The following is an 11,978-nucleotide window of genomic DNA, read 5'->3' on the forward strand; positions in this document are numbered from 1 at the left end:
GTGTGTTTTTTTGTTTGGTTTGGTTTGGTTTTTTTGAGATGGAGTCTCGCTCTGTCGCCAGGCTGGAGTGCAGTGGTGCCATCTCGGCTCACGGCGCCATCTCGGCTCACTGTAACCTCCGCCTCCCAGATTCAAGAAATTCTCCTGCCTCCGCCTGCCGAGTAGCTGGAACTACAGGCACATGCCACCATGCCCGGCTAATTTTTGTATGTTTAGTACAGATGCGGTTTCGCCATGTTGGCCAGGATGGTCTGGATCTCTTGACCTCATGATCCGCCCTGACACATGCTTTTAAGAGCAAGGTTCCAGAGCCCATGAGGCTGGTGTACTAACAGTCAATAAATTTCAGATGCCTCTATATCTTGTTCTTTTTTATTTTTATTTTATTTTTTATTTTTTGATGTCACCTTGCTTCCAGGCTGGAGTGCAGTGGTGGGATCTCAGCTCACTGCAACCTCCGCCTCCCAAGTTCAAGTGATTCTCCTGCCTCAGCCTCCCAAGTAGCCTGGGATTACAAATTTGAGCCACCATGCCTGGCCTCTATATATCTTACTCTTAAACTCACCTACTTCTATGGTATAGGAAGAGGGACAATAAAGATAATGATAACCTAGCTATGCATAAACAGAAACCCAGCTAGATTTTTTTCCCTACTTGGAGGGTCTTTTGGATACCACTAGCCCTCCCCTTAAATCCATTCCCCGGCCAGGCGCGGTGGCTCAAGCCTGTAATCCCAGCACTTTGGGAGGCCGAGACGGGAGGATCACGAGGTCAGGAGATCGAGACCATCCTGGCTAACACGGTGCAACCCTGTCTCTACTAAAAAATACAAAAAAACTAGCCGATCGACGTGGCAGGCGCCTGTAGACCCAGCTACTGGGGAGGCTGAGGCAGGAGAATGGCGTAAACCCGGGAGGCGGAGCTTGCAGTGAGCCGAGATCCGGCCGCTGAACTCCAACCTGGGCAACAGATGGAGACACCATCTCAAAAAAAAAAAAAAAAAAATACATTCCCTTCTTTCTGGGTATGGAGGTGAACTACAATTCCCAGCATCCCTTGCAGTTAGGTGTTTAGTGATTTAGTCCTTGCCAAAGGGATTCAAGTGGAAGTGGTGCATGTCTAGGCCTATGAAGTGGGCATGGCTCCTCCATGTTCTTTCTCTTTCCCACTGGTTGGAACCCTCACCATGCAGATGATGTTAACGCACTGGTATGTAGCAAAGCAACACGATGAAAGGACCTGGGTCCCTGAAAGACTATGTGGATTAGGGCCACTTCAGTGATCTCAACTGCTAACCTCAGCACAGTTACATGAGAGGGAAAAAAACACTTTATTCTTTAAGCCGTGTGTTGTTGGATACTTTTGTTATGGCCGTTTAGCATTTTTACACTAAGACAAGGCTCTAGAGGTCTTGGAGAAGAATTAGTCATGTTATGGGTGAGCTCAAGGGAAGTAACTACACACAGCTCCCTATCTCAGGTTAAAAGCCACAGAATCTCGTGCCTCTTTGTTATTCTCTCAACATGAAAGCTCACTGCGGTGAATGAATAAAGCCAGCAATGGGTCAGGGGCTAAGGCAAGCTGCAGAGACTGTAAGGCATGGAGCCAGCATCTGTAACAGACAGTATAGAAAGTATGCCACATAGCTTAGGAGAGTTTCCTAAAATCCTGGTGCTGTGAGCAGAACCTTTGAGACTCAAAACATCTGTTACATGAAGACCAAAAATGAGGGACTCTTCTGCCGGGAGGAAGCATCAGAAAATATTACTTTGATGGTGCCTTGGTCATTTTGAGCTGTTATAACAAGATACCCTAGACTGGGTGGCTTAAACAACGAACATTTATTTCTCATAGTTCTGGAGGCTGGGAAGTTCAAGATCAAGGCATGGGCTCATTCTGTGTCTAGCGAGGGCTCTCCTTCTGTTTTGCAGAAGGCCACTTCCCATTATACCTGCATATGAACAGAGAGACAGAGAGAGAGAGAGAGAGAGAAAGCTCTCCTGTCTCTTAACATCATTAATCTTATCACAAGGACTCCAACTTCATATCTAATCACCTCCCAAAGACCCTATCTCCACATACCATCACATTAAGGATAAGGGTTTCAACATATGAATTTTGGGAAGACACAAGCATGCAATTCATAACAATAGGGTTTCTTGGGGGAAAAAAATCAACATCAAATAGTAACTCACTGTAAGTCATAGATTAGAACTTCTCTATCTCTGATAGTGCTGGTGCTCAGAAATCACCATTTGATGAACTGATTTCCTGAGTATAATAATGTAGTCACAATCCCTTTGAGCAGATACATATTACTCATGGGCAAGGGTATAGGGAAATAAATCACCTTGTACTCTGATGCTGAGGATGTTAGGGAAGTACCACAATCCAGTGTTTAAGAGTCAGGACCCAGAAGCCAGCATTACCACCTACTAGTTCTGCAACCTGAGTCTCTGAGGCGAACACAGCTTCCTCATCCATAAAACAGGGATGATGATAATGATAGCAGTATCTATTGCATACCATTATTATGAGGATACAAAATTCTTACAATAGTGCCCGTCCTATAGTAAGCCCTATGGAAATGTTTGTTACATAAATGTTGATACCACCTTCCAGGATGGGATTTGATAATATGCATTAAAAAAAAGCCTTGACCCAGCAATTATGCATCAAAGGATTTTTCCTAAAGACATCATCATGGGACATGTGCAAAGATTTATCTTCAAAGAGGCTCATTGCCGTATTAAGTGACCATCAACAGGGGCCTGGCTAAATAAATGATGGGACAGGGCAGCCATATTTTATGCAAAGGATTGAATTGCTGAACACCTCTCATAATACAATATCTCACATTATGCAAGATTAAACGTCCTACAGAAAATCAATGCAAGGCAGGATTCACATTTTATCAAATTTTGCCCATAAAGTCAGATTTAATTAATATTTTATATCCTACTATTTCACACTGTGTAATTCAAATTTGCATTAAATGTAACCTGACTGTATATTTATTGTGGAACTACGCAAAAATTTATGTTGCAGAAGAATAAGCAACAGCTGAGGATGACATCCGTGATATATCCATTTTTAAAAGTGTGACCCCATTTTTACGAGATAGATATTTTTAAAAGACTGGAAAAATATACAGCAAAATTTCACATGTGCTAGGTTACCTGTAATTGTTGTTTCCTTCTGTTTCTTTGCCTCCAGTTTCTAATGCCCCAAAGGAACATGTATTATTTTTATAATAAGAATAAAGGGGCACAGTGGCTTATGCCTGTAATCCCAGCACTTTGGGAGGCTGAGGCAAGCGGATCTCCTGAGGTCAGGAGTTCGAGACCAACCTGGCCAACATAGTGAAACCCCTTCTCTAATAAAAAAAAAATATATAAAAATTAGCCGAGTTTGTGGTGGGCACCTGTAATACCTGTAGTCCCAGCTACTCGGGAAGCTGAGGCAGGAGAATCGCTTGAACCCCGAAGGTGGAGGTTACAGTGAGCCGAGATTGCCCCACTGCACCCCAGCCTGGGAGCCAGAGTGAGACTGTCTCAAAAAATAATAATACCAAGATAAAAATAATAAGAAAAATTAAATTAAATAAAAAGAAGATAATTCCGCCTTATCATAGAATGTCTACAACTTTAAGAAACTACTTGTTTTTCTCTAATACTTGAGCCCAGAGATAGACCTGGACAGAAAATGCCCATATGGCAGTGTTGACCAGAGCTCAGCCTCAGGCCCCATGAGCCCAACTCAGAGCCAATTAAATCTCTCAAAATGCAACAAAGGACACGTTAGAAACCAGATTACACTGAATGTAATCTGGTTTATACTTAACATGCCTATATGTGTTTCTTTTTTTCTTTTTCTTTTTTTTTTTTTTTGAGACCGAGTTTTGCTCTTGTTGCCCAGGCTGTAGTGCAATGGCTCAATCTTGGCTCACTGCAGCCTCCACCTCCTGGGTTCAAGTGATTCTCCTGCCTCAGCCTCCCGAGTAGCTGGGACTACAGGCACCCACCACTATGCCCAGCTAATTTTTGTATTTTTAGTAGAGACGGGGTTTTACCATGTTGGCCAGGCTCATCTTGAACTCCTGACCGCAGGTGATCTACTCGCCTTGGCCTCCCAAAGTGCTGGGATTACAGGCGTAATATGTGTTCCTTTTAAATTTTTTTGTAGAATTGAGGTATTGCCATGTTGTCCAGGCTGGTCTCAAACTCCTGGGCGCAAGTGATCCTTCCACCTCAGCCTCTCAAAGACCTGGGATTACAGAAGTGAGCCTTGTCACCAGCCCATATGTGATCTTTTGACATTTGACAATATCTTTAAACAAAACAAGAAGGAGGCCACTTTGGTGACTCAAAAAAAGAGCAAATAACACTAACAAACCCATCTTCTAGCTCATTTTCCCCAACCATAACTGGCACAGTCTATGTAAGGTGGAAATGAGCAGAAAAGCTTACTGTTTGTTCACTTCCTCCTTTCCCAGGGAAAGGGTAGGTGGAGATGTGGGAAGTAGTGGAGACCCAAGGGAATCCAGGAGCCTAAAGGACTGCCCTCTGTCCTGTGGCTGGTAGATAGTGGTGTTAATTCTCATTCATGGCCTTACAGGCCTCACCCCTCCTCACACCAGCTATTTGGAACCCACTTGAAGTTTTCGGGTTTTGTTTTGAACAAACACTCTGCTAAGTAAACACATTCATATGGATTACCAGGTTTAACCATCACAAAAAGCCTATGAATTCAACACTATTATTTTCCTAATCTTAGAGTTTAGAAGCTGTACAGAGGCTAGGAACTGGGGCTCTGATTTGAATCCTGGATCCACCACTATGTAATCTTTAGCAAATTACTTAACCTTCCCATGCTACTTCCTTCAGTTATCTCATCTGCAAAATCATGATGATAGTAACAGCACCCACATGGTTTTGTTGTAAAGTTTTTAGAACAGTGACTGGTGGACAGGTGCAGTGGCTCACCCCTGGAATCCCAGCACTTCGGGAGGCCAAGGCAGGAGACTTGCTTGAGGCCAGAAGTTTGAAACCAGCCTGGGCAAGATAGCAATACCTGTCTCTACAAAAAAAAAAAAAAACTAAATTAGCCAGGCACTGTGGTGAGCAACTGTAGTCTCAGGAGGCTAAGGCAAGAGAAACACTTGAGCCCAGGAATTTCAGGCTGCAGTGAGCTATGATCATGCCACTGCACTCCAGCCTGGGCAACAGAGCAAGACCTTGTCTCCAAAACAAAACAAAAAAGAACAGTTCCTGGAGCGGAACTAGTGCTTACTATAAATTTGTAGTGAGTGGCACAAGGTCAGACATAACCAGTTCCATGCACATTTGTGTCTTTCCACAAGGTCAGACAGGGTTACCTTGATTAGGTAAACACAAGGTTACCTTAATTAGGTGAACTTAATCAAGGTAACCACTTGGTTACCTTGTAGATTAAGGAAGTAACTTAAGGAAATCACAAGATTTCCTTGATTAGATCAACTTTTACTGATGTTATTTCAATCATGGGGTTCCCAAGCAGGCAATTCTCCTTAGTACTTCCCATTCACTCAGTACTCAGAACTGTGTGCACATGGCTCAAGCCAATCCACAAGTCAGTCAATATTGCAAATCACACATAGGAGTATACTTAATCAGTCTATAAATGTTGTAGATTAAAATTTCACATGAAACAGAGAAGCATTTAACACAAGAGAAAAGGGAGTAGGAAAAGGAGTTAATGAACCAGGTCAAGGAGAGTGATGTGGACAATTAGAGTGTCCTGGGATGATCTGGATGGTTGTCAATGTCTTGCAAGGAGAGCAAGATATTGTCTCCTTGATTTGGGCAGGATCTTTGGGGGCAAATGCCAGGTGCTGCTCATGAGTGAAAACAAGACAGGGTCTGCCAAGATGGCCATGTCCAGTTGATAAAGTTCTGCTCACTTTATGACCTTTGAGTCCTCTGGTGAGAACTGATAGTAAAGGGTGATGCCCTTATCTGGTTGGTGTTGTCTCTGTTGATTAGGAGAACATCTGGACCCTGTTGCCTTAATGTGTTTTGAAATGTAACCTGGACTTTTTTTCTAAGGTGGAATCACTTATGTCAAGGGTGCTCCATACAGCATTCGTTATTAAAACAGATGAGGAAATGTGGCCTCAGACAGCATAGTATCTTGCCCACAGTTACAAAGCCAAGTATTGGATGCAAGATCTGTTTGCGGTTCCTTGAGATTCTCATAACTGTGGGTTTATAGCTTTTCATATAATTTGAAAAGTGTTCAGTTGTTATTTTTTCAAATACATTTTCTATTCCCCTTACTTCTCACCTCTCCTTCAGGGACTCCAAGTATACATATATTAGATCACTTGATGTTGACCACACTTTATCATGGCTGGTTTTTTTTTGTTTTGTTTTGTTTTGTTTTGTTTGGGCTAGTTTTTATTTTTTAGTTAGGGGGAGGGCTGAGACAGAGTCTTGCTCTGCTGCTCAGGCTGGAGTGCAGTGGTACAATCTCAGCTCACTGCAACTGCCACCTCCCAGATTCAAGTAATTGTCTGCCTCAGCCTCCTGAGTAGCTGGGACTACAGGCACATGCCACCACGCCTGGCTAACTTTTGTGTTTTTTTAGTAGAGAAGGGTTTTTGCCACGTTGGCAAAACCAGCCTGATCTTGAACTCCTGGCTTCAAGTAATCTGCCTGCCTCAGCCTCCCAAAGTGCTGGGATGACAGGCGTGAGCCACTGCAAAGAACAGAGGCTCTGTTCTGTGTGTGTGTGTGTGTGTGTGTGTGTGTGTGCCTTTTTTTTTCTTTAGTCTTCTTTCTCTGTGTCTGAATATTTCCCATAGCCTATGTATTCATAGTGTCTGATCTGCTATTTGCTCCACTGTCGTACTGTCATCTCTTGAAGTTTAACTGGATCTTTTTTCTCTGTCTCCTGTATCTCTCATTAACTTGCTCAGGCCTCCATCTTCTTGAGTATATTTCTTTTTTTTTTTTTTTTTTTTTTTTTTTTTTTTTTTTTTTTTGCCTCTAAACTGAAAGTGGCTTTATTCAGGATTTGAATAAAGCCTGTCTCCAACTGTCTCAAGAAAATAGGGACTAATTGTAAGAGTCCATGTGGTTGGTGCTGGAAACAAGACAGCTCTGAGGCCTGGGGAGTCCTCTCTATCTCTCTCCTGGAAAGCCCAGCCCCCCCGCCCCCTTCAGGAGTCTCTGCTCTTTCTGTGCATCTATTCCCTGTGTAGAGCATATTTCTAATAGATGTTTTAATATCCTTGTCTACTAATTCTAACATCTGTAACATCTCTGGGTCTGTTTCTATTGAGTGATTTTTTTTTCATGATTGTAGGTCCTATTTTTCTGCTTCTCTGCATGCCTGGTAATTTTTTACTGGACGTCAAACATTATGAATTCTACATTGCTGAGTGCTGACATTTTTTATATTCCTATAAATATTTGGCAGTTTTCTTTTAGCATGCATTTAAGTTATGGGAAACAGTATGAAACTTTCAAGGCTTGCTTTTCAGACTGTCAGCCAGGTCCAAAACAGCCTCTAGTCTAAAGTTAATTTGGCCACCAGTGGGACAATATCCTTCTCAGGACTCTGCTCAATGTCTCATATATTAGGAGGCTGATATGGTTTGGATATGTGTTTCCTCCAAATCTAACATTGAAATGCAATCCCCAGTGTTGGAGGTGTTTGAGTCATGGGGACAGATCCCTCACAAATGGCTTGGTGCCCTCCCCATGGTAATGAATAAGGTCTCACTCTGTTAGTTCATGCAGAAGCTGGTTGTTTAAAGGCACCTGGCATCTCCTCCTCTCTCTCTTGCTCCTTCTCTCACCATGTGACACACCTACTCCCCTTTCACCTTCTGCCATGACTGAAAGCTTCCTATCACCAGAAGCTGAGCAGAGGCTGGTGCCATGCTTATACAGCCTGCAGAATCCTGAGCCAAATAAACCTCTTTTCTTCATAAATTACCCAGCCTCAGGTATTCCTTTGGAGAATGCAAAATGGACTAATGGAGAGGTCTTTCCTTTCTAGTCAGTAAGAACACAATTCCCGATCCTATGTGAGCTCCACCTGGTCCTTCTTGGTGGTCTTTCCTTAGCCTCTGGGAGTTTCTTCACGGCATGTACTGATCTGTACTTAGCTAAAGAATGGAGGGGAGCCCTCTAAACAGCTCCAAAATCCTCTCTGTGTGGTTCACTCCCTCTGCCTTGGCCTCCCCAGACTCTCAACTCAGGGACACTGTCGTATTCTGTTGTGTTTCTCCTCTCTGCATTGAGGCCTGTGGCCACCACAAGACTTAGCTATTTCCCTTCTTTCAGGATCTCTGTATTGTGCTATCTGTGGTTCAATGTCCAGAAATTGTTGTTTCACATATGTCATCAGGTTTTTGAGTTATTTAAAGCCATTAAAAGTTATTTAAAGCTATATAAAAGTTATTTCAAGCTATTAAAGAGAGTAAATCTGGTCCCTCCCAGTCTGCCATGGTTGGAAACTGAAGTCTCTGAAGCCAGGATCTGAACCCAGGGAGACTGACTCCTCAGCTTTCTCCCCATCCCTTATCAATCCTTCAGTTCCTTCTTGTGTTCATTCAAATGTCACCTCACTACTGCAGCCCCAGCTGCACTCCCTGTCCTCCCTGTTTCCCTCCAAGGAATGAAAGCTCCACAAGGGCAGGGACTTTTGCTTTTGATCCTAAAGACTGAGGCCAGGTGCGGTGGCTCACACCTGTAATCTCAGCATTTTGAGATGCCAAGGCAGGTGAATCACCTGAGGCCAGGAGTTTGAGACCAGCCTGGCCAAAATGGCGAAACTCAAAATACAAAAAAATTGCCACATGTGGTGGCACATGCCTGTAATCCCAGCTACTCAGGAGGCTGAGGCACAAGAACTGCTTGAACCAGGGAGGCAGAGGTTGCAATGAGCCAAGATCATGCCAGTGCACTCCAGTCTGGGTGATAGAGTGAGACTCTGTCTCAAAAAAAAAAAAAAAAAAGACTGAGGCTTTGGTCCCATTCCCCTAGGACCCTGAACTGCATGCTAGTACAAAATCTTGAGCTTATGACATATTCAATATATGATTTTTAAATGAATACATAACATCCTCTGCTCTCCATGTTAACACACAGGTCAGGTTTACCTAGTGTAAGCAGACAGGGAGGGTCTCCAGAGATTACAGGAATTTAATGAACTTGAGCAATCAGCCTGTTTTATAGCCTCCTGCCCTGGAGTCTTTTTCTTCCTACACCTTGTATGGAATGAAGTCACCTAATTGGTTAAAACCAGCTCCTGGCAGACTCCCACAACTTAAAGGTGAACGCAAGTGAACATTCCTCATTACCATGCTAAAGTCTCCACTCCCAGAGGTGCTATAGCTTCATTACCTTAACATGCAAGCTATGTGCTGGCATGATGGCTCACCACATCTGCACAACTGAGACCCAACTACACACAATGATGCATCCTCTCCCTTCTCTACCCACCCCATAAGACCCGCCTATCACTTTCCCTTGGGAAGACACTGCTTTAGAGAATACTCCCAGTGTTTTCCTTTACTTGTATCAAGTAATAAAACTCCTATTGATCCAAACCTACATCCCTATAAAGAGTCTTTGTTCTCTACCGGCAGGATTTGATGGCGTGATGTCTCACAGAACGTTCTCTGCTCCCAGACATGGGTGCCTCGGAAGCACAGCAGCAGGCATTGCGGGAAGGTCAAGAGCTTCCCTAAGGATGACCCATCTAAGCCGGTCCACCTCACAGCCTTCCTGGGATACAAGGCTGACATGACCCACATCGTGCAGGAAGTCGACAGGCCAGGATCCAAGGTGCACAAGAAGGAGGTGGTGGAGGCTGTGACCATTGTGGAGACGTCCATGGTTGTGGGCATTGTGGGCTACGTGGAAACCCCTCGAGGCCTCCAGACCTTCAAGACTGTCTTCGCTGAGCACATCAGTGATGAATGCAAGAGGCATTTCTATAAGAACTGGTATAAATCTAAGAAGGAGGCCTTTACCAAGTACTGCAAGAAATGGCAGGATGAGGATGGCAAGAAGCAGCTGGAGAAGGACTTCAGCAGCATGAAGAAGTACTGCCAAGTCATCCGCGTCATTGCCCACACCCAAATGCGCCTGCTTCCTCTGTGCCAGTAGAAGGCCCACCTGATGGAGATCCAGGTACATGGAGGCACCGTGGCCGAGAAGCTGGACTGGGCCCGTGAGAGGCTCGAGCAGCAGGTACCTGTGAACCAAGTGTTTGGGCAGGATGAGATGATCGACGTCATCAGGGTGACCAAGGGCAAAGGCTACAAAGGGGTCACCAGTCGTTGGCACACCAAGAAGCTGCCCCGCAAGACCCACTGAGGCCTGCGCAAGGTGGCCTGTATTGGGGCATGGCATCCTGCTCGTGTGGCATTCTCTGTGGCACGTGCTGGGCAGAAAGGCTACCATCACCGCACTGAGAGCAACAAGAAGATCTCTAAGATTGGCCAGGGCTGCCTTATCAAGGACGGCAAGCTGATCAAGAACAATGCCTCCACCGACTATGACCTGTCTGGCAAGAGCATCAACCCTCTGGGTGGCTTTGTCCACTATGGTGAAGTGACCAGTGACTTTGTCATGCTGAAAGACTGTGTGGTGGGAACCAAGAAGTGGGTGGTCACCCTCCGCAAGTCCTTGCTGGTGCAGACGAAGCCACGGGCTCTGGAGAAGATTGACCTTAAGTTCGCTGACACCACCTCCAAGTTTGGCCATGGCCTCTTCCAGACCATGGAGGAGAAGAAAGCATTCATGGGACCACTCAAGAAAGACCGAATTGCAAAGGAAGAAGGAGCTTAATGCCAGGAGCAGATTTTACAGCTGGTGGGGTCTCAATAAAAGTTATTTTCCATTGAAAAAAAAAAAAGAGTCTTTGTTACTTGCCTGGTGAAGAACCCCAGTTTTTTTTTGCTTTGTTTTGCTTTGTTTTGTTTTGTTTTGTTTCGTTTTCGGGGGAATGGAATCTTGCTCTGTCACCCAGGCTAGAGTGCAGTGACGCAATCGTGGCTCACTGCAAGCTCCGCCTTCCATGTTCACACCATTCTCTTGCCTCAGCCTCCCGAGTAGCTGGGACTACAGGCACCCGCAACCACACCCAGTTAATTTTTTGTATTTTTAGTAGAGACGGGGTTTCACCGTGTTAGCCAGGATGGTCTCAATCTCCTGACCTCATGATCCGCCCACCTCGGCCTTCCAAAGTGCTGGGATTACAGGCGTGACCCACCTCGCCTGGTCAAGAACCCCAGTTTTTTAGAACAACATTAGCATCTGTGCTCTGGAAAACATCCCACAATGGGCAAAGCAAGGACAGATTCTCCACTAAAAGAGAACAAAGCTCATTTCCCCAGAAGAGATTAAGTTGGAGCTGGACACAAATAGCCCTGGGCCTTACAGCCATCCTCCGACATTAGTCATGGAAGTAAGGTCACCCCGGAACACAGACGTTCAGAGCTCTAGAGCTCCACTGTCCATTGCAGTATCCACTGGGCACATGTGGCCATCATGCACTTGAAATGTGGTGAGTCTGCATTAAGTTGGGATCATTAGTATAAATTACACCCCAGTATTTTAAAAAAACTTTAGTATGGAAAAAGAAAGTAATGATGTTTGATATTGATAGCACATTGAAGTAACAATAGTTTAGTCATATTGGGTTAAATAAAACATGAAAATTGTCAGCCAGGTTCAGTGGCTCATGCCTGTAATTCCAACACTTTGGGATGCCAAGGCAGGCAGATCACTTGAGGTCAGGAGTTGGAGACCAGCCTGGCCAACATGGCAAAATCTCCTCTTTAATAAAAATACAAAAATTAGCTGGGCCTGGTGGCGGACACCTGTAATCCCAGCTACTCCAGAGGCTGAGACACAAGAATCGCTTGAACCCGTGGTAGGGGGGTGGAGGTTGCAGTGAACTGAGATTGTACCACTGCA

General features: G+C 44.6%; 1 pseudogene; it reads left to right on the forward strand.

Annotated features, from left to right (window-relative positions):
- Positions 1-9,654: 9,654 nt before the first annotated feature.
- LOC103229855 (large ribosomal subunit protein uL3 pseudogene) lies at positions 9,655-11,273 on the forward strand (annotated as a pseudogene).
- Positions 11,274-11,978: the final 705 nt, after the last annotated feature.

The sequence above is a fragment of the Chlorocebus sabaeus genome, chromosome 5, assembly GCF_047675955.1.
Source record: "Chlorocebus sabaeus isolate Y175 chromosome 5, mChlSab1.0.hap1, whole genome shotgun sequence".
Classification (NCBI taxonomy): Eukaryota; Metazoa; Chordata; class Mammalia; order Primates; family Cercopithecidae; genus Chlorocebus; species Chlorocebus sabaeus.